We start from the raw sequence: 23,238 nt of genomic DNA, 5'->3' as shown, positions 1-23,238 counted from the left end.
GGGGGATATTGTATATATAGGGGGGGGATATTGTATATATGGGGGGGATATTGTATATATAGAGGGGGGGATATTGTATATATAGAGGGGGGATATTGTATATATAGGGGGGGGATATTGTATATATGGGGGGGATATTGTATATATAGAGGGGGGGATATTGTATATATAGAGGGGGGATATTGTATATATAGGGGGGGGATATTGTATATATATAGAGGGGGGGATATTGTATATATAGAGGGGGGGATATTGTATATATATATAGAGGGGGAGGTATTGTATATATAGAGAGGGAGATACGTATAGGGAGGAGAGAGAGAAGGGGGACCAAGAGATTGTAGATCCTAGATTGTAAGCTCCAAGGAGCAGGGCCCTCGCACCCCTCGTGTATTGTATTGTTACTGTACTGTCTCGTGTATTGTCCTCCATTATATTGTAAAGTGCTGAGCAAACTATTGGCACCATAAATCCTGTATAATAATAAAAAAAAGAGAGGGGGGAGAGAGGGGGGGGGGAGAGAAGGGGAGGGGGGGAGAGAGAAGGGGGGAGGAGAGAGAGAGAAGGGGGGGGAAGAGAGAGGGGGGGGGGGGGAGAGAGAGGGGGGGGGAGAGAGAGAGGGGGGGAGGGGGGGTAAGAGAGAGGGGGGAGAGAGCAAGGGGGAGAGGGAAAAAGAGAGGTGGGAGAGAGAGGGGGGGGGGAGAGGAGAGTAAGAGAGAGGGGGAGAGAGAGAGAGGGGAGAGAGGGGGGGGGGATATAGTATATATCCTTTTTATGTTCATACAATAATAATGTTTTGATTCTTTTTTGTTCAGTAAATATGAACTATTGCATACGCAGCCAGCAGGCCGTTTCACACATTTCCCTGGTTCCTCCTCCCCCCTCATCAACATGCTGATGACATTTTTAAATAAAATAAACCTTCCATTTTCATAACATACCTTAATTTAGATCCTGTGATGTCATCACTGGGTCCCTGTGCTTCTCTATGTAAAGCAGGTATTTCCTAGCTTGTGGGAGGGGCCAGTGCTGCACATGGCTTCCTGAACCCATCACAGCTCCCTGCCTCAGTACTCCTCTCCAGAGCCCTCAGCCCTGATGCACGTAGTGTGTTGGCTCTTAAGAGGAGTTAAGCAAATACCAACATGCCTTGATTGGTGGAAGTCATTCTGGAGGAGTGGCCTGTAACTGCATGCAGACTGCCCTAGGTACACACCCACATGTGATTCTGAGCCTTCATGAATGACAGTACTGAAAGCCAATGAATGAAAGGGGCGGGGCCAGGGACAGTCAGGCTGGGGAGGAAAGTAGTGGATGATGCTGGATATCCTCCAGCCAGGAAATGAGGCAGCTTCTAATACACATTGCGAGACGCTCACAGTGTGCAGTGACATCAGAGGAAGCAGTTTCAGTCCAGAAGAGCCGGTACACCTGTGCAAGACTGAAGGGGAGGAGCCGGTACACCTGTGCAAGACTGAAGGGGAGGAGCCGGTATACCTGTGCAAGACTGAAGGGGAGGAGCCGGTATACCTGTGCAAGACTGAAGGGGAGGAGCCGGTACACCTGTGCAAGACTGAAGGGGAGGAGCCAGTATACCTGTGCAAGACTGAAGGGGAGGAGCCAGTACACCTGTGCAAGACTGAAGGGGAGGAGCAGGTACACCTGTGCAAGACTGAAGGGGAGGAGCCAGTACACCTGTGCAAGACTGGAGAGGAGGAGCCAGTACACCTGTGCAAGACTGAAGGGGCGGAGCCGGTACACCTGTGCAAGACTGAAGGGGAGGAGCCAGCACAACTGCAAAACTGAAGGGGAGGAGCCTCTACACCTGTGCAAGACTGAAGGGGAGGAGCCGGTACACCTGGGGGTTGGAGGGAGGATTTTGCTGCAAATACTGTAATACAATCACAAGGTGCTGCAGATACATTGTTTCATTTTTTAATATATTTTTAACAAAAATCAGAAGTTTAACCCGAAATAGACACAATTCTGACACCGGGGGGGGGGGGGGGAACTTTTTGTGAACTGAAAATATTTTTGATACAGAAATCCAGAATTACTGTCCGGTAGCAATAAAGTCTTCAATAATCGCCCCTGAAATTGCACACAAATTGCAGCGGTGTGACCAGCGACTTACACCCCAGTCGCACCGATCTGACTTTGAAATCATGCAACGTCCGACTTGAGGTGCGGCAAGCAAGACACAGCTGTCTATGCAAATCGCACCTGAAGTCGCACCTAAAGTAGTACATGCACTAATTTAGAAATCAGTGTGGCTCCAACTGAGTCGGAATCGCACCAATATAGCCGCTTTAACTGCGGACAATAGGGTGCGACTTGCTATGTGATTTGCAACTCGCGTGGCAAGTCGCACCTGGTGTGATTGGGGTCTAAGTCACCGGTCACACTGCTGCGATTTAAAATTGTGTGATTTGTGTGCAATTTCGATGCGATCACTGAAGACTTTTTTCCACTTGTGAAGATTTTCAACGATTTCTTGCCATTTGCAGTGTGATTTCCAGTATATTCTATGTATGTGGAATCGCAACAAAACTGCAGAAAAAGCAACACGAGAACTACTTTAGAAATCGCGCCGCAGCAAATGTTAGGATACTGACAGTCACATTCATTAGATGTGATTTAAATTTGTAAATCGCACTTGAAATCGCTCCGGTGTGACCGGTCACTTGAAACTCCAATCACACCAAACCCAACCTTGACATTGTGTGACTTACAGTGAAGTCGCACGTTTTCAAAGTCGGATGAGACGCCAGTTACAGGTGCGATTCGCGAGACACAGAGGTCTATGCAAATCGCACCAAAAGTCGTGTACTACTTTAGAAATTGGTGCAGCTCCGACCAAGTCAGAATCGCACCTATGTGACGGCTGTAATTGCGGACAGTAGGGTGAGGACTTGCCATGCGATTTGCAACTCGCATGGCAAGTCGCACCCGTTGTGACCAGGATCTTAACCTTGTTTATAAACGGCAGGACGGTGGCAGTGCAGGGGCGGGTTGCCGTTCATAAATCGCACCCGCATTTTCAAGCTGTGCATGCTCCCTGGGAGTGCACAGCACCGCGATCCGGTGCCCGCTGTGTCCTCCGGAACACCGATCGTTGTACGGGACCTCTGTGCGAGGTCCCGATCATGTGATCACTGATTGGCCAATCAGTGATCACATGCAGAGTAGTAAGCAAGATGTCACTTCTGTCACAGTGTAAAAAAAAAAAAATCTTCATCACCCCCCACAAGTAGTATAGTGTCACCATGGTGACCCCACACTGCTAGGGTGACAGAATGTAGAAAAGAAAAAAAAAGAAAAAATAATAATATAAAAAAAAATGTAATTTTTTTTTTAAAATGATAATTTTTGGTTATAAACTAATTTGGGTTATTTATTTTTTTTACTAAAAAGATAACGTAATACATTTTGGCCGATATTTATGATGAAAGATTATTTATTTGCAAAATTTTATAAGAAAAACACTTTTTTTCAAAATTTTTGGACATTTTCATTTATATAGCAAAAAAAATAAAAATCCCAGCGGTGAATAAATACCACCAAAATAAAGCTTTATCTGTCTAAAAAAAATGCTAAAGAATTCATATGGGTACAGTGTTGCATGACCGCGCAATTGTCATTCAAAGTGCTGAAAGCTGGAAATTGGCCTGGGCAGGAAGGGGGGGAAAGTGTCCGGATTGGAAGGGGGGGAAAGTGTCCGTACTGGAAGGGGGGGAAAGTGTCCGGACTGGAAGGGGGGGGGAGTGTCCGGACTGGAAGGGAGGGAAAGTGTCCGGACCAGGGGCGGACTGACAACTCATGGGGCCCCCGGGCAATAGGGGATCATGGGGCCCCTGTGTCCTTGCCCAAAGTCAAAAAAGCCTATGAAAAAGATACCAGGGGCATCTCATGGGGCCCCCTACTGACCCCGGGCCCTTGGGCAGTGCCCGAGTTTCCAAATGGTCAGTCCGCCCCTGGTCCGGATTGGAAGAGGGGGAAAGTGTCCAGACTGAAAGGGGGTGAAAGTGTCCGGACTGGAAGGGGGTGAAAGTGTCCGGACTGGAAAGGGGGTGAAAGTGTCCGGACTGGAAGGGGGGAAAAGTGTCCGGACTGGAAGGGGGGGAAAGTGTCCGGACTGGAAGGAGGGGAAAGTGTCCGGACTGGAAGGGGGTGAAAGTGTCCGGACTGGAAGGGGGTAAAAGTGTCCGGACTGGAAGGGGGGGAAAGTGTCCGGACTGGAAGGGGGTGAAAGTGTCCGCACTGGAAAGGGGGTGAAAGTGTCCGGACTGGAAGGGGGGGAAAGTGTCCGGACTGGAAGGGGGGGAAAGTGTCCGGACTGGAAGGGGGTGAAAGTGTCCGGACTGGAAGGGGGTGAAAGTGTCCGGACTGGAACGGGGGGAAAGTGTCCGGACTGGAAGAGGGGGAAAGTGTCCGGACTGGAAGGGGGTGACAGTGTCCGGACTGGAAGGGGGTGACAGTGTCCGGACTGGAAGGGGGGAAAAGTGTCCGGACTGGAAGGGGGTGAAAGTGTCCGGACTGGAAGGGGGTGAAAGTGTCCGGACTGGAAGGGGGGGAAAGTGTCCGGACTGGAAGAGGGGGAAAGTGTCCGGACTGGAAGGGGGTGACAGTGTCCGGACTGGAAGGGGGGGAAAGTGTCCGGACTGGAAGGGGGTGAAAGTGTCCGGACTGGAAGGGGGTGAAAGTGTCCAGACTGGAAGGGGGTGAAAGTGTCCGGACTGGAAGGGGGGGAAAGTGTCCGGACTGGAAGGGGGTGAAAGTGTCCGGACTGGAAGGGGGTGAAAGTGTCCGGACTGGAAGGGGGGGAAAGTGTCCGGACTGGAAGGGGGTGAAAGTGTCCGGAATGGAAGGGGGGGAAAGTGTCCGGACTGGAAGGGGGGGAAAGTGTCCGGACTGGAAGGGGGGGAAAGTGTCCGGACTGGAAGTGGTTAATGTCGAATGGTGTAGATATCCAGTGTGCTGCTATCCTGTGAAGCCGGAGTTCCTCCTAATCCCCCAGTAGTGGCCCCTGAGAGGTCAGGTGTGGGGCCCCTCCAGCCACAGTCCCGGTCTGTGGCCTGGACGCATCGCAGAGTAAACTGCTGCCTCATGTCCTGTGCATCCTGCGTCTCTCTCCCAGGATCTGAGCGCACCGCAGACCATGAGTCGCTCGCAAGGCGGCCGGATAAAAATAGCCGAGGTATGCGCTTCCTCCCCGGCGCCGGATCTGGGTCTGATCAGGACACATTCACCCGAGTTCACTGAAACTTTCACACGCCGGAAACGGCTGATGACGAGTCTGGAACGACCCGACTACCGAGCCCTGCGAAAATCGGCCAGACATGGGTCGAAAATCGATCAATTTTTCGTCCAAAAATCAGACCTAAGAATAATTGGCTGATTTTCGCTCTGTTAGTTGGGTCAATGGCACCGGACGATTTTCCTGGTTCCTCCCCTTTTTGATGATTGGGCCAGGGGCGGACTGACCATTTGGGCACTGCCCGAGGGCCCAGGGTCAGTAGGGGGCCACATGAGATGCTGCTAGTACCTTTCATAGGCTTTTTTGGGTGTGGTTGAGGACACGGGCCCCATGATCCACTTATTGCCCGGGGGCCCATAAATTTTCAGTCCGCCCCTGGATCAGGCATGTTGGAAAATTTGTGAAAAACTACCGATTTTCCACTCAATCACGGTCAAATTGTACGATCGTTTTTCCGAAAAGAATTTTGAAATCAATGACGGCGCCATCGGATTACCGAGCGAACGACGTTTCCAATTTTCGGACGAAAAATCGTTTGGAATTTGACCCGTGTATGGCCTGTATAAGATCCCATTCACAGCAGATGCAGCGGGATGCGTTTCTGAACGCATTCCCACACTGTAGGTCGTCCACAATCAAGGTCATCCTATGGGAGTAGATCCCGCCGTGACAGCGCAGAACAAAAATAGAGAAGGTCGCATCTCTGTGCGTCTCAAATGCCCAAAAGTGAACGCGAAGGCCTAGAAAGTGCGCCGAAATGAAAATTCTTGGACCGAAATGGACATTGTAAAAAAAAATATAGAAATTGTTTTATATATAATTGTATTCGACTTTTTAATGAATATCATGAATTTGAAATGAATTTATTTTCAGTCTCCTGCACAAGTAGAAAGAGCAGAGCTGTGGGAGGGGCCCAGAAGGCTCCACCCACTACAGAAAACCATAAGAGGGGGCGGAGACAAGAGCAGTCCCCCTGCACAAGGAAAGAAAGCAGAGCTGTGGGTGGGGCCCAGAAGGCTCCACCCACTACAGAAAACCACAGGAGGGGGCGGAGACACGACCAGTTCCCCTGCACAAGTAGAGAGAGCAGAGCTGTGGGAGGGGCCCAGAAGTCTCCACCCACTACAGAAAACCACAGGAGGGGGTGGAGACAAGACCGGTCCCCCCACACAAGGAGAGAGAGCAGAGCTGTGGGAGGGGCCCATAAGGCTCCACCCACTACAGAAAATCACAGGAGGGGGCGGAGACAAGACCAGTCCCCCTTCAGAAGGAGAGAGAGCAGAGCTGTGGGAGGAGCCCAGAAAGCTCCACCCACTACAGAAAACCATGAGGGGGCGGAGACAAGACCAGTCCCCCTGCACAAGGAAAGAGAGCAGAGCTGAGGGAGGGGCCCAGAAGGCTCCACCCACTACAGAAAACCCCAGGAGGGGGCGGAGACAAGACCAGTCCCCCTGCACAAGGAGGTGGAGTCGCAGTGAGCGTTAGGTAATGTCGGTGATAATGAATTGTTGGCGGTCCGCGGTGACTCCTCCAGACGCAGCGCACTAGGCGGGGTGACGCTTTAAGCTGAGACTTTGACGCTGCGTTGCGGCTGCACATGATGATTAGGGACATTCTGTGTCATGTCCAGGAGAGGCGCCACCACGGCGCACAGGACCAGCAGGACTCCCCCCCCCATGGTGCCCCCCGACCCCGGGGCCTGGGAGCTGCTCCCCCTCCACAGACAAATGTCATCCAGATGGCTGAGCCAGAGTCCCCCCAGTGCCGGCCGGGATCCTGACGTCATGGAAACTGCAGCCAGAGCTGCGTCCACGCTGGAATCCCACCAATGCAGAGCCACGGCCTCCTCCATGTGTGACAACGCATTCTGATTAACCCTTCACTTCCGCCTGCAGGGACACAGATACAACGTAACACAGGAACCGTCCTCAGATACAATGTAACACAGGAACCATCCTCAGATACAACGTAACACAGGAACCGTCCTCAGATACAATGTAACACAGGGACCGTCCTCAGATACAATGTAACACAGGAACCGTCCTCAGATACAACGTAACACAGGATCCGTCCTCAGATACAATGTAACACAGGAACCGTCCTCAGATACAACGTAACACAGGAACCGTCCTCAGATACAACGTAACACAGGAACCGTCCTCAGATACAACGTAACACAGGAACCGTCCTCAGATACAACGTAACACAGGAACCGTCCTCAGATACAATGTAACACAGGAACCGTCCTCAGATACAATGTAACACAGGAACCGTCCTCAGATACAACGTAACACAGGAACCGTCCTCAGATACAATGTAACACAGGAACCGTCCTCAGATACAACGTAACACAGGAACCGTCCTCAGATACAACGTAACACAGGAACCGTCCTCAGATACAATGTAACACAGGAACCATCCTCAGATACAACGTAACACAGGAACCGTCCTCAGATACAATGTAACACAGGAACCGTCCTCAGATACAATGTAACACAGGTACCGTCCTCAGATACAACGTAACACAGGGATGGTCCTCAGATACAATGTAACACAGGAACCGTCCTCAGATACAATGTAACACAGGAACCGTCCTCAGATACAATGTAACACAGGAACCGTCCTCAGATACAACGTAACACAGGAACCGTCCTCAGATACAACGTAACACAGGAACCGTCCTCAGATACAACGTAACACAGGAACCGTCCTCAGATACAATGTAACACAGGAACCGTCCTCAGATACAACGTAACACAGGAACCGTCCTCAGATACAATGTAACACAGGAACCGTCCTCAGATACAATGTAACACAGGTACCGTCCTCAGATACAACGTAACACAGGGATGGTCCTCAGATACAACGTAACACAGGAACCGTCCTCAGATACAGCGTAACACAGGAACCGTACTCAGATACAATGTAACACAGGAACCGTCCTCAGATACAATGTAACACAGGAACCGTCCTCAGATACAACGTAACACAGGGACGGTCCTCAGATACAATGTAACACAGGAACCGTCCTCAGATACAACGTAACACAGGAACCGTCCTCAGATACAATGTAACACAGGAACCGTCCTCAGATACAATGTAACACAGGAACCGTCCTCAGATACAATGTAACACAGGAACCGTCCTCAGATACAATGTAACACAGGGATGGTCCTCAAATACAATGTAACACAGGAACCGTCCTCAGATACAACGTAACACAGGAACCGTCCTCAGATACAATGTAACACAGGAACCGTCCTCAGATACAATGTAACACAGGAACCGTCCTCAGATACAATGTAACACAGGAACCGTCCTCAGATACAACGTAACACAGGAACCGTCCTCAGATACAACGTAACACAGGAACCGTCCTCAGATACAACGTAACACAGGAACCGTCCTCAGATACAATGTAACACAGGAACCGTCCTCAGATACAATGTAACACAGGAACCGTCCTCAGATACAACGTAACACAGGGACGGTCCTCAGATACAATGTAACACAGGAACCGTCCTCAGATACAACGTAACACAGGAACCGTCCTCAGATACAATGTAACACAGGAACCGTCCTCAGATACAATGTAACACAGGAACCGTCCTCAGATACAACGTAACACAGGGACGGTCCTCAGATACAATGTAACACAGGAACCGTCCTCAGATACAACGTAACACAGGAACCGTCCTCAGATACAATGTAACACAGGAACCGTCCTCAGATACAATGTAACACAGGAACCGTCCTCAGATACAATGTAACACAGGAACCGTCCTCAGATACAACGTAACACAGGAACCGTCCTCAGATACAACGTAACACAGGAACCGTCCTCAGATACAACGTAACACAGGAACCGTCCTCAGATACAACGTAACACAGGAACCGTCCTCAGATACAATGTAACACAGGAACCGTCCTCAGATACAATGTAACACAGGGATGGTCCTCAGATACAATGTAACACAGGAACCGTCCTCAGATACAACGTAACACAGGAACCGTCCTCAGATACAATGTAACACAGGAACCGTCCTCAGATACAACGTAACACAGGAACCGTCCTCAGATACAACGTAACACAGGAACCGTCCTCAGATACAACGTAACACAGGAACCGTCCTCAGATACAATGTAACACAGGAACCGTCCTCAGATACAACGTAACACAGGAACCGTCCTCAGATACAATGTAACACAGGAACCGTCCTCAGATACAATGTAACACAGGAACCGTCCTCAGATACAACGTAGCACAGGAACCGTCCTCAGATGCAATGTAACACAGGAACCGTCCTCAGATACAATGTAACACAGGAACCGTCCTCAGATACAATGTAACACAGGGACGGTCCTCAGATACAATGTAACACAGGAACCGTCCTCAGATACAATGTAACACAGGAACCGTCCTCAGATACAACGTAACACAGGAACCGTCCTCAGATACAACGTAACACAGGAACCGTCCTCAGATACAACGTAACACAGGAACCGTCCTCAGATACAATGTAACACAGGAACCGTCCTCAGATACAATGTAACACAGGAACCGTCCTCAGATACAATGTAACACAGGAACCGTCCTCAGGAACTGTCCTCAGATACAATGTAACACAGGGACGGTCCTCAGATACAATGTAACACAGGAACCGTCCTCAGATACAATGTAACACAGGAACTGTCCTCAGATACAATGTAACACAGGAACCGTCCTCAGATACAATGTAACACAGGAACCGTCCTCAGGTACAATGTAACCCAGGAACCGTCCTCAGATACAATGTAACACAGGAACTGTCCTCAGATACAATGTCCTCAGGGGACTATTTAGGGGAATCTATAGATGGTCGTTCTGAGGACTGGGTTATGGGTAGGAGGTTAGGTTGAGGATTAGGGTGCGGGGGTCAGGTTAATGATTGGGGGGAGGGGTAATGTAATGGCAGGTCAGGGTTTGGGTTAGGTTGAGCGTAGGGGGTGGTTAGGTTGAGGATTAGGGTGCGGGGGTCAGGTTAATGATTGGGGGGAGGGGTATTGGAATGGCAGGTCAGGGTTTGGGTTAGGTTGAGCGTAGGGGGTGGTTAGGTTGAGGATTAGGGTGCGGGGGTCAGGTTAATGATTGGGGGGAGGGGTAATGGAATGGCAGGTCAGGGTTTGGGTTAGGTTGAGCGTAGGGGGTGGTTAGGTTGAGGATTAGGGTGCGGGGGTTAGGTTAATGATTGGGGGGAGGGGTAATGGAATGGCAGGTCAGGGTTTGGGTTAGGTTGAGCGTAGGGGGTGGTTAGGTTGAGGATTAGGGTGCGGGGGTTAGGTTAATGATTGGGGGGAGGGGTAATGGAATGGCAGGTCAGGGTTTGGGTTAGGTTGGGCGTAGGGGGTGGTGAGGTTGAGGATTAGGGTGCGGGGGTCAGGTTAATGATTGGGGGGTGGGGTAATGTAATGGCAGGTCAGGGTTTGGGTTAGGTTGAGCGTAGGGGGTGGTTAGGTTGAGGATTAGGGTGCGGGGGTCAGGTTAATGATTGGGGGGAGGGGTAATGGAATGGCAGGTCAGGGTTTGGGTTAGGTTGAGCGTAGGGGGTGGTTAGGTTGAGGATTAGGGTGTGGGGGTCAGGTTAATGATTGGGGGGTGGGGTAATGGAATGGCAGGTCAGGGTTTGGGTTAGGTTGAGCGTAGGGGGTGGTTAGGTTGAGGATTAGGGTGCGGGGGTCAGGTTAATGATTGGGGGGAGGGGTAATGGAATGGCAGGTCAGGGTTTGGGTTAGGTTGAGCGTAGGGGGTGGTTAGGTTGAGGATTAGGGTGCGGGGGTCAGGTTAATGATTGGGGGGAGGGGTAATGGAATGGCAGGTCAGGGTTTGGGTTAGGTTGGGCGTAGGGGGTGGTTAGGTTGAGGATTAGGGTGCGGGAGTCAGGTTAATGATTGGGGGAGGGGTAATGGAATGGCAGGTCAGGGTTTGGGTTAGGTTGGGCGTAGGGGGTGGTTAGGTTGAGGATTAGGGTGCGGGGGTCAGGTTAATGATTGGGGGGAGGGGTAATGGAATGGCAGGTCAGGGTTTGGGTTAGGTTGGGCGTAGGGGGTGGTTAGGTTGAGGATTAGGGTGCGGGGGTCAGGTTAATGATTGGGGGGAGGGGTAATGGAATGGCAGATCAGGGTTTGGGTTAGGTTGGGCGTAGGGGGTGGTTAGGTTGAGGATTAGGGTGCGGGGTTGGAGGTTGAGTTAATTATCAGGAGTACATTTGGATTGACATCGAGGATTTGGGGTTCGGTTGACAATTGTGGAGTAGATCGAAGTTTGGGGTTAGGCATTGATGTAAATGTCGTCGTTTCGGGTTTTCAGTTTTCCGTCTCGGCTAGAACTCTTTCCGTACTGAACCATCACCCTGTACAAGATCCTGGATTCCCGGAATCAACAGACCAGATGCAACCTGAAGATCTAGAGAAATCTGGAATGATATTGCCTGCAGTGAACTTCTTTCCGGACTCTGACCAAGCGGACATTGACCTCAGAATGTGCAGCTCAGGTTCTCCAATGTCTTGGTTTACCCTCCAGCCCACTGAGCATGTGCAGCTGCTTGAGCTTATGCAGAGGGTCTGTTGGGTTTTCAGAGGCCACAAGAGATTGTTCCACCTGGAATATCATACGATGCAGAACCATCACCCAGTAGGTGAAATATGGTAGGCAGGTCATAGAGGCCATGTTGTATGTCTGGTCACCAGCTGGTCCAGTAACATCTCCCGTCCATCCAGACTCTCCCACAGGACAACACGGACCCGTCACTCATGTTCTCCTTCCCATCCCTACTTGTGAGGCACCTGGAAGCCATTGACTCCCTTCCCAACAGGCATGACTGATGGTTCATTTTCCATCCTGGGTGGAGCCAGACATTCTTACATAACTTTCAGGTAATATATCACTTCAGGGATCAGTAAGGAACTCCCAACAGGCACCTCTTCTTGTTCTTCGGGGAGGTGATGTGTTGTCTGCTGAGCTGGATAGGCTGGTGATGGTGGTTGGGCGCCAATCTAAGGAATGCCATGTCATTGGCAACACAACTGGGGTATAGTCCAAGTATTCTACTCGAAAGGAATAGTGCCCCTTCATTGGTGTCAGTAGGAGGAATAGTGCCCCTTCATTGGAGTCAGTGGGAGGAATAGTGCCCCATCATTGGTGTCAGTGGGAGGAATAGTGCCCCATCATTGGTGTCAGTGGGAGGAATAGTGCCCCATCATTGGTGTCAGTGGGAGGAATAGTGCCCCATCATTGGAGTCAGTGGGAGGAATAGTGCCCCATCATTGGTGTCAGTGGGAGGAATAGTGCTCATCATTGGTGTCAGTGGGAGGAATAGTGCCCCATCATTGGTGTCAGTGAGAGGAATAGTGCCCCATCATTGGTGTCAGTGGGAGGAATAGTGCCCCTTCATTGGTGTCAGTGGGAGGAATAGTGCCCCATCATTGGTGTCAGTGGGAGGAATAGTGTCCCATCATTGGTGTCAGTGAGAGGAATAGTGTCCCTTCATTGGTGTCAGTGGGAGGAATAGTGCCCCTTCATTGGTGTCAGTGGGAGGAATAGTGCCCCATCATTGGTGTCAGTGGGAGGAATAGTGCCCCATCATTGGTGTCAGTGGGGGGAATAGTGCCCCATCATTGGTGTAATTGGGAGGAATAGTGCCCCATCATTGGTGTCAGTGGGAGGAATAGTGCCCCTTCATTGGTGTCAGTGGGAGGAATAGTGCCCCATCATTGGTGTCAGTGGGAGGAATAGTGCCCCATCATTGGTGTCAGTGGGAGGAATAGTGCCCCATCATTGGTGTCAGTGGGAGGAATAGTGCCCCATCATTGGTGTCAGTGAGAGGAATAGTGCCCCATCATTGGTGTAATTGGGAGGAATAGTGCCCCATCATTGGTGTCAGTGGGAGGAATAGTGCCCCTTCATTGGTGTCAGTGGGAGGAATAGTGCCCCATCATTGGTATCAGTGGGAGGAATAGTGCCCCTTCATTGGTGTCAGTGGGAGGAATAGTGCCCCATCATTGGTGTCAGTGGGAGGAATAGTGCCTCCTCCTCCTTGTACAAAGTTACAATGTACAGTCTGGTCACTGGGGGAGGGGAGACTGAGGAAATGCCTCCTCCTCCTTCTACAAAGTTACAATGTGCAGTCTGATTACTGGGGGAGGGGAGACTGAGGAAATGCTTCCTCCTGCCTGCAGCAGACTGATGACAGGCTTTTTAATGATAGAAAGTGGCGCTTTTCTGAGCAATGCTCCTGTTTCTGTATCTTGTGACACGTCAGGAATTTATTCCGAATTGTAAAGCGTCCCTGTAGAGGCCAGTAATGGCGGCCATCATGCACACGCGGTATTCGTAGAAGGGCGCGATATGATTAAGTCGCTCACATTAAAAAAAAAAGACTTTAAAATGCCAAATGATTCCATTGAAAAAAAATCTCCCAATGTTGTTCTCCAAGCTCGCTCCACATATCGCAATGACGACGCGCTCCGCGTTATCGGGGATATCTGGGAATCATTTGTGCACTTTATCCGGCGCGGTGGCGGCTTAGTCGCGGTGACAGGACTGACAGATTACAGAGACTTTATTTGGCCCGCAGAAGGCGTGAGAGCGCTGGGAATGGGGCTAATCAGTGGAAGTTCACACGAGGCGACGCGCAGCGACACATCCGCTCTCCCTCTGACACAGGAACACATTCTACAAATGAATGGAACATCCAGCACAGTGTGCAGTGTTTCCTCTTCCCTCTGCTGCCACCTTGTGGTGATGGTAAAAGATGTGTACTTCTCTTTGTAACCATGGCAAAAGTATCCGGAATGTAGACAAGCTTTCCAGAATTCTTGGCCTCCAGCCGCGGTCTTACCGCTGTCGCCTGAAGTCCGGAGGTTTGCGTTTCGAGTCAGAGGGTTACACAGTACGATTATACTGGAAGGTGAGGAGGGCCCTGATCCCGAGAGCTTACAATCTAAAGGGAGGGGCAAGGGGTGGAGAAGTGTGGGGAAGGGTTGATGGCGAAAGTAAAATTCCACTTGGAAGGTGGAGGTGGCTAGGTGCAGTTTTGGGGAATCACTTAAAGACAGATAGAGTAGTTTGGAGTATGGAGTTCCGGAGGATGGGAGAGGCTCTGAACAAACTGGGGTAGGGAGTTCCAGAGGATGGGAGAGGCTCTGGTCAGATTGAGGTAGAGAGTTCCATAAGATGGGAGAAGCTCTGGACAGGCTGGAGTAGGGAGTTCCAGAGGATGGGAGAGGCTCTGGACTGACTGGGGTAGGGAGTTTCAGAGAAAGGGGAGGCTCTGGACAGCTGGGGGTAAGAAGTTCAAGAGGATGGGAGGAGTTCTGGACATATTGGGGTAGAGAGTTTTAGAAGGTGGGAGAGGCTCTGGACAGATTGGGGTTGGGAGTTCCAGAGGATGGGAGAGTCTCTGGACAGTTTGGGATAGGAATTTCCAGAGGATGGGAAAGGCTCTGGACAGACTGGGGTAGGGAGTTTCAGTGGATGGGAGGAGTTCTGGACAGATTGGGTTGGAGAGTTCTAGAAGGTGGGAGAGGCGCTGGACAGATTAGGGTATGGGGTTCCAGAGGATGGGAGAGGCTCTGGACAGATTGAGGTTGGGAGTTCCAGAGGATGGGAGAATCTCTGGACTGATTTGGGTATGGGGTTCCAGAGGACAGGAGAAGCTCTGGACAGATTGGGGTATGGGGCTCCAGAGGACGGGAGAGGCTCTGGACAGATTGGGGTAGGGGGTTCCAAAGGACGGGAGAAGCTCTGGAGAGATTGGGGTATGGGGTTCCAGAGGACGGGAGAGGCTCTGGACAGATTGGGGTTCCAGAGGATGGGAGAAGCTCTGGACAGATTGGGGTATGGGGTTTCAGAGGATGGGAGAGGCTCTGGACAGATTGGGGTATGAGGTTCCAGAGGGTGGGAGAAACTCTGGGCAGATTGGGGTTGGGGGTTCCAAAGGATGGGAGAGGCTCTGGACAGATTGGAGTTGGGAGTTCCAAAGGATGGGAGAGGCTCTGGACAGATTGGAGTTGGGAGTTCCAGAGGATGGGAGAGGTTTTGGACAGATTGGGGTATGGGAATTCCAGAGAATGGGAAAGGCTTTGGACAGATTGGGGTATGGGGTTCCAGAGGACGAGAGAGGCTCTGGACAGACTGGGGTTGGGAGTTCCAGAGGATGGGAGAGGCTCTGGACAGATTGGGGTAGCAAGGGGGACTATTGGGCTATGTTATGGGGGGGCTTAGACCCCTATCACAGCCCCACTAAGTTCATGTCAGGGGGACTAGAGATGGGGATGAGGGAATGAGGCCGAGGGTCAGGCGGAGGACAAGAGTCGCTCAGAAAGGTCTCTTGGTGGTCCCAGCAGTCATAGGACACACGACTCATTGGATAAAGTCGCCCTGGGGCGGTTCAGAACACGCTCCCCCCATTAATGACAGCCGGGTCCGAGGATGAGGTCACCTACTTACAACACAATCCCCAGAGGTGGAAGGACAAGGTCATGTATGGAAAGGTCAGAATGTGCAGCTGGGACTGATTTCCAGGGACAGGCAGATGGTTTGGCCTCAACTTTAGTCCCTGGAAAGTTGTAGAATTTACCATTAGAGGGTGAGATCCATCCAATATCTGCACAGTGTATGCCGGAACCCGGCTGATATGTCATCGTCATCCAATGTCGGGGTGTTTGTACCGTGCCTTTCCCAACCCCCAGAGTCCCGGTGTCAGGGACCCCCAGCTAGAAACTTCTATATCTACAACTCAGCATACAATGGTGTCATGGTCATTGGGAAGAATCTATCTATTATCTATCAATATCTATCAATCTATCTATCTATCTATCTATCTATCAATATCTATCTATCTATCAATCTATCTATCTATCTATCTATCTATCTATTATCTATCTATCTATCTATCTATCTATCTATTATCTATCTATCTATTATCTATCTATTATCTATCTATCTATTATCTATCTATCTATCTATCTATCTATCTATCTATCTATCTATCTATCTATCTATCTATCATCTATCTATCTATCTATCTATTATCTATCTATCTATTATCTATCTATCTATCTATCTATCTATCTATCTATCTATCTATCTATCTATCTATCTATTATCTATCTATCTATTATCTATCTATTATCTATCTATCTATTATCTATCTATCTATTATCTATCTATCTATCTATCTATCTATCTATCTATCTATCTATCTATTATCTATCTATCTATTATCTATCTATCTATCTATCTATCTATTATCTATCTATCTATCTATCTATCTATCTATCTATCATCTATCTATTATCTATCTATCTATCTATCTATCTATCTATCTATCTATTATCTATCTATCTATCTATCTATCTATCTATCTATCTATTATCTATCTATCTATCTATCTATCTATCTATCTATCTATCTATCTATCTATCTATCTATCATCTATTATCTATCTATCTATTATCTATCTATCTATCTATCTATCTATCTATCTATCTATCTATTATCTATCTATCTATCTATCTATCTATCTATCTATCTATCTATCTATCTATCTATTATCTATCTATTATCTATCTATCTATCTATCTATTATCTATCTATCTATCTATCTATCTATCTATCTATCTATCTATCTATCTATCTATCTATCTATCTATAATCTATCTATCTATCCATCCATCTCTCATCTATCTATAATTTCTCTATTGATTTGTCCGTCTGTCTACTATCCAAACCCAACTCCATACCATCTGACCATAGACCAGGGGCGGACTGACCATTTGAAAACTCAGGCACTGCCCGAGGGCCCGGGGTCAGTAGGGGGCACCATGAGATGCCCCTGGTACCTTTTTCATAGGCTTTTTTGAGTTTGGGCAAGGACACAGGGGCCCCATGATCCACTATTGTCGGGGGCCCCATGAGATTTCAGTCTGCCCCTGCCATAGACTGATTCCTGAGTCCGTGACGTCATAGCGCCGCTTGGCACCATGTTTGAATGAGCGGCAACACAGCAGCATGGCAGTGGGCACGCCTCTCAAATCCCGACCCAGAGACAAGATCCTGACCAACACCCCACCACCATGACACTGTGAGCAGCATGGACGTGGCGTCCCAGAGACTGGGCCCCTGGCCTGCACCATCCATGGCTGCTGGAGAATCGCACACCACTGCAAGCATGGCTATGGCCGCTACCTCTGGCTATCTCTTGCATCATGTCGTGCGGAGGGGCATGACACCATGTTTTACCGCACCAGGTGACGCCAACCCTAGTGACACCACTGTGGTTAAGGGGAATGTTAAATAATAGGGGCCTTTGTTCTGACCACTCAGAGACCCCCGATACTCAGACTCAATGTCTACTGTATGGTCAGAGCAGGACTGCAGCCTCTTGTCACATGATTCTGGAGGCAGCGCTGATCTGGAAGGAGATATAAATCCCGGATCCTGCTGAAGATGTGACAATACACAATAGTTCCAATGACACGATTTCCATCTCCTGGAGATGGTTTGATTGACTCTCGGGGTCCATGCACCCGTATGGGGGTCTCTCTGACAACTGGACTGATCCCCAATGTATGGATGACCCTCTGCGACCCTGTACAGCGCCACAGCCTATGTTGCCGCTACCAGCGATATTACAGCTTGTGTGATGATTACCGGAGAGCTATTTATCGGATTGGCTGATCTCCGAGGGTGTCACAGACGAGGAAGGGTGGAAGGACGAGTGTCGGGTGTGTCGGGCGCACATGTGTTGATGGTTATTAATAGAAGAGCCAGTGCCGGGGACGGAGACCCACTGAGGAATGTGGGGAGGGGGGCGGTAACATCGCCCGACAATTGTCTCTCCGCACTCAGCGCTGCCACCGATGGGGACACGACGCTTCTATAGTGAGATCCGGGGAGGGTGAGGCGTCACCGGGGGACCGGAGGATGGACTGACCGCCTGACACCCACCGACACCGTCCATGGGGGACAGAATGATCCCTGCGACCCGGAGAAGGTCTGTCCGTCTATATCTATATCACAGATCTCCATCTATATGCTGTATACAGGATCTCTGGATGTATATGTGTGTATGTATATGTATATGTGTGTGTATGTATGTATGTATATGTGTGTGTATGTATATGTGTGTGTATATGTGTGTATGTATATGTATGTATGTATATGTGTGTGTATATGTGTGTATATGTGTGTATGTATATGTGTGTGTATGTATGTATATGTGTGTATGTATATGTATGTGTGTGTATATGTGTGTATATGTATGTATATGGAAATATATGTATGTGTGTGTATATGTGTGTATATGTATGTATGTATATGTGTGTATGTATGTGTGTGTATATGTGTGTATATGTATGTATATGTGTGTGTATGTATATGTGTGTGTATATGTATGTATGTATATGTGTGTATGTATGTATATGTGTGTATATGTGTGTGTGTATATGGATGTATATGTATGTATGTGTGTGTATGTATGTATATGGAAGTATGTGTGTGTATGTATGTATGTATATGTGTGTGTATATGTGTGTATATGTATGTATGTATGTATGTATATGTGTGCATATGGATGTATTTATATGTGTGCATGTATATGTATGTATGTGTGTGTATGTATGTATGTATATGTGTGCATGTATATGTACGTATGTGTATGTATATGTGTGTGTATGTATGTATATGTGTGTGTTTATGGGTGTGTATGTATGTATATGTGTGTGTGTATATGTGTGCATATGGGTGTATATGGATGTGTATGTATGTATGTGTGTATATGTATGTATGTGTGTGTATGTATGTATGTGTGTGTGTGCATGTATATGTATGTATATGTGTGCATATGGGTGTATGTGTATGTATGTATGTAGGGGCGGACTGACCATTGGGGAACTCGGGCACTGCCCGAGGGCCCGGGGTCAGTAAAGGGCCCCATGAGATGCCCCTGGTACCTTTCATAGGCTTTTTTGGGTGTAGTTTGAGTGTGGGCGTGTGTATGTATGTGTGTGTATATGTATGTCTGTATATGTGTGTATGGTTGTATATGTGTATATGTGGATGTACATGGGTGTATATGTATGTATATGTGTGTATATTGGTGTATATATGTATATGTGTGTATATGGAAGTATATGCATGTATGTGTGAGTATATGTATGTATATGTATATATATGTGTATATTTCTGCTGTCAGGAGCGACCAGAGGAAATAGAAAATGAAAATAAATCATCCATTCTATCCCTCTATCTCTGTCCTTGTTGGGAGGTATTGTGGATGAGATAATACAATGAAAGGCAGATTCTTCGCTCGGTGTCCTCCGGTGATTGTAGTCACATCAGATCCAAATCTGTCAGATCCATCTATCCGTCTTCCTTGCACTGTGAGGGGTCCTCTAAAGCTGGCCATACATGATACAATTTTCTTGTTCAGTTTCCTTTAGATTTACCTTCAGCTACTGTATGTAGTGCAATGGCCGGCCTGATGGCATACAAACTGAAAGTGCTTAAGTTTGACTTCATATTACATGGTTTTGGTAAATCTAAAGGAAAATTGTATTATGTATGACCACCCTTGGTGTCATGTATCCGCACAGCCACCATCCATTCAGAATCATCCCCCGCATTTCCTCACTCAGATAGTCTGGTGAGAAAAGTGTCATAAATTGGATTGTGAGCTCTAACGAGCCGTGCTCTCCGATCCCTCCTGTACTAAATTGTATTGGAATTGTACTGTCTGCCCTTAGGTTGTAAAGTGCTGAACTGTTGGTGTTATATAAATCTTGCATTCACTAAATCTGCTCTCCCCGGACCCCGCATTCACTATATCCGCTCTCCCCGGACCCCGCATTCACTATATCCCCTCTCCCCGGACCCCGCATTCACTATATCCGCTCTCCCCGGACCCCGCATTCACTATATCCGCTCTCCCCGGACCCCGCATTCACTATATCCGCTCTCCCCGGACCCCGCATTCACTATATCCGCTCTCCCCGGACCCCGCATTCACTGTATCCGCTCTCCCCGGACCCCGCATTCACTGTATCCGCTCTCCCCGAACCCCGCATTCACTGTATACGCTCTCCCCGGACCCCGCATTCACTATATCCGCTCTCCCCGGACCCCGCATTCACTATATCCGCTCTCCCCGGACCCCGCATTCACTATATCCGCTCTCCCCGGACCCCGCATTCACTATATCCGCTCTCCCCGGACCCCGCATTCACTATATCCGCTCTCCCCGGACCCCGCATTCACTATATCCGCTCTCCCCGGACCCCGCATTCACTATATCCGCTCTCCCCGGACCCCGCATTCACTATATCCGCTCTCCCCGGACCCCGCATTCACTATATCCGCTCTCCCCGGACCCCGCATTCACTATATCCGCTCTCCCCGGACCCCGCATTCACTATATCTGGTCTCCCACATTACACACAACGTGGAAATTCAATTATTTTAGTAAATATAAACAGCTAGATACCTTTTCTCATCAGCAGTATAATTTATAGCAGTCTTGTGACTTCTATCAGTGTCCAGCCAAGCACTGATTAAAGCTTGTGGGAGGAGTTTTCATTCTCCCCTGATTGTCCTATGAGGCTTCAATACCCCTGACCTGGACAGTGCTGATTGTCCCTGTGCTGATCACATGTGCCCTCCCAAGACAAAAAACAAACAAACCTAGCAATGCGCACCAAACTGAGCATGTGCTGCATACCCCCAAGGCTCTGTTCTATCAGCAGATGGTTTGGGGATAGTAGAAGAAGGGGAGGATCAGAGCAGACAGGATCAAACATTCTTTTTACACAATGCAGAGGATTAACCCCTTAGGTTCCACAGTGAGTATAACAAGCATGCTTTGCTGCATCTACAGACTGATTGTACTGTTGTGGGTTCAGTAACACTTTAAGCTGTGCTAGGAAGTGGGGTTAATGGAGGCACGTCATGCGTTACTCCATATACTAACATCTGCTTCACTGTAAATTTTAGACGATTCATTTGTTTGTTGATATCAGCTTGTTAAAAACTCTCCGTGACCTTTCCATTATTTTCCATAAAGGGCATAGTGGCCCTTTAATTTCGGGCTCTCCGTAGGCCACCAGTGCCGGCTCTGCCCACGCTGCCTCTGTAATCTGTCCGGGGACAATTTGCTGCGGCTGCAGAAAGCTGACGGCGGACTGAGCTGGCCTCAGACCAGAGAAGAAGGGCCTTTTGTTATCTATGAATCTGTATCTACCGGCTGCTCGGCATCCTGGTACTGACAGAACGACTCGCCCCGGAGCCCGGTCAATAAGTAGGATGAGCGGCTTGTGTGAGCGATAGCCCACTCCTAGGTGACGACTGAGCCCAAGGGAACAAGGATCTCTTTAATGTGGACCTGTTAGTAACTGGAATAAATTCCCGACATGTCACAATATACAACAACTGTATCACTTCCAGAAAAGCTCCAATTTATCATTAAGATGCCTTGTAATCCACAATACCCCCGGGCCCCAAGGAGATGCCCTATCTTCCTGGGGTACAATGAAGATCATCTAAGGAAGTGAATCTGTGGCACCCCCTTGGTGGTGGTTGATGAGCCAGTTCCCGCAATGTGCGGTAAACTTACAGCCAGCCTTTTGTCTCACTCTATGTCCAAAGAGCATTTGGAATGGGGACTACATGACTACTGCGCAACAGAGTTGTCCGGGGCTTCTAATACAGTGGCCGTAGGCTGGGTCCATCAGAGGCTGGATAATAATCTGAACCAAAGACAACGGGGTCATGGGGTTTCCCAATACACGGTCCTGATAGGAGACCAGTCCCCACTCCTTCTTCCAAGCACCACCAGTCCCCTTCCCAAAGCGTCCACAGTTCACCTTGTGATCCACAATAACCCCTGGGCTCCAAGTAGATGCCCTACCTTCCTGGGGCACAATGAAGATCATCTAAGGAAGTGAATCTGTAGCGCCCCCTTGGTGGTGGGTGATGAGTCAATTCCTGCAATGTACGGTTAACTTAAAGCCAGCCTTTTGGCTCACACTCTATGACCAAAGAGCCTTTGGAATGGGGACTACATGACTACTGCACAACAGAGTTGTCTGGGGCCTCTAATACAGTGGCTGTAGGCTGGGTCCATCAGAGGCTGGCTACTAATCTGAACCAAAGACAACGGGATCATGGGGTTTCCCAATACATGGTCCTGATAGGAGACCAGTCCCCACTCCTTCTCCCAAGCAGCACCAGTCCCCTGCCCAAAGCGTCCACAGTTCACCTTGTGGTCCACAATACACAGGGCCCCAAATAGTGGCTCTATCTTCTGGGGGGGGGCAATGAAGATCATCTAAGGAGGTGAGCCTGTAGCCCCCCTGTAGTAGAGGTTGATAAGCCAGTTCCCACGGTGTGCAAAATATACAGGCAGGGGGACTGGAAACCTTCCTTGAGCTTTGGCTCATGCTCTATGGTCAAAAAGCCTTTGGAATGGGGGCTACATGACTACTACACAACAGAATTGTCTGGGGCACCCAGTACATTGGGTCCATCAAAAGCTGGCTACTATTCTGACCAAAGACAACATGGGTTATAGGTTTTCCCAGCACATGGTTCTGATAGGACACCAGTCACCACATTTTCTCTCAAGTACCACCAGTCCCATGCCCAGGGCAGCCTCCACAGATCACCTTGTGCTTCACAATACCCAGGACTCCAAATAGTTGCCTTATCTTCTGGGGACACAATGAAGATCATCTAATGAAGTGAGCCTGTAGTACCTGCTGGTTGTGGTTGATAAGCCAGTTCTCACGATGTGTGGACACAGGAAACCTGCCTTGCACTTTGGCTCACGGGCTATGGCCAGACGATAGTGGGATTGGAACTACATAAATACTACACAACATAGTTGCCTGGGACTCCCAGTATAGTGGTCCCAGGCCGGGTCCATATGAGGCTGGCCACCAACTGGACC

The 23,238-nt window shown here is 49.0% G+C and overlaps 1 protein-coding gene across 3 annotated transcripts in view; it reads left to right on the top strand.

Moving 5' to 3' along the window:
- Positions 1 to 23,238, top strand: part of LOC149434702 (disheveled-associated activator of morphogenesis 2-like) — a 344,618-nt gene that overhangs the window by 10,888 nt on the left and 310,492 nt on the right. Inside the window, exon 1 of one of the 3 annotated variants that reach the window (XM_089663496.1) lies at positions 17,995 to 18,291. The exons of 1 other annotated variant lie outside the window; for it this stretch is intronic. The gene's annotated coding sequence lies outside the window, so the exon portion shown is untranslated. Of the gene's footprint in view, positions 1 to 17,994; positions 18,292 to 23,238 lie in introns of those variants that run through there. One more of the 3 variants, XM_089663499.1, reaches the window with a different exon arrangement.

The sequence above is a fragment of the Staurois parvus genome, unplaced genomic scaffold (genome assembly GCF_062004578.1).
Source record: "Staurois parvus isolate SC_StPar_1 unplaced genomic scaffold, SC_StPar_1.0 ptg001701l, whole genome shotgun sequence".
Classification (NCBI taxonomy): domain Eukaryota; kingdom Metazoa; phylum Chordata; class Amphibia; order Anura; family Ranidae; genus Staurois; species Staurois parvus.
The sequence above is the reverse complement of the archived record's forward strand: the minus strand, read 5'-3'. Positions and strand labels throughout refer to the sequence as shown.